The sequence below is a fragment of the Pollicipes pollicipes genome, unplaced genomic scaffold, assembly GCF_011947565.3.
Source record: "Pollicipes pollicipes isolate AB1234 unplaced genomic scaffold, Ppol_2.1 Scaffold_7261;HRSCAF=8764_pilon_pilon_pilon, whole genome shotgun sequence".
NCBI classification, from domain to species: Eukaryota; Metazoa; Arthropoda; class Thecostraca; order Pollicipedomorpha; family Pollicipedidae; genus Pollicipes; species Pollicipes pollicipes.
In genome coordinates this window covers 489,354-489,917 of record NW_023597054.1, presented here as the reverse complement: position 1 = coordinate 489,917, position 564 = coordinate 489,354, and positions in this window count along the sequence as shown.

Here is a 564-nt window from a genome sequence, read left to right as displayed (position 1 = left end):
AAGATGAATGCCGACATTCATAAAAAATACGTGACAGCTGAAACCCTGTACTCATTGCAGAATATTAGGGATATCTTTCATGAATAATACACTTAACCAAACTAGAATCTTTGAATACCTCACTGAGTTGCAAGGTAATAGAAACACTTGGAATTCCAACTATCCAGCCGTCAGGGTCTCCCTGAAATGCCTTCAGATTTGCGGCTGCCAGAGATTCAATAGTTGTATCTTGCTCTGACGGGGGGCCAATGGGGCAGCCAAAAAGGTCCTAGACCCCCGACTTTTGACAAATTCAGTATTGACCCTGTCAAGATCAGGCCAATGTTGACTGCATCGGCTGTGAGGAGACGACAAATATAGACCCTGGCGCCCCAAACTGGGAATACGTCTATTAGCCCCGCTGTCTGATGCCAGCAAAGAGTGGATGGCTTTGTATAATCTGTCCATTCTGTGTTCATGTCCTTCTTGCTTGTCAAACTTGCAAATTCCGATCAAGTGGTTCCTTCTTGTTGATATCGAAACGAGGTGTGGTCAGAACCCACGGCCGTGCTACAGATGAAGTGG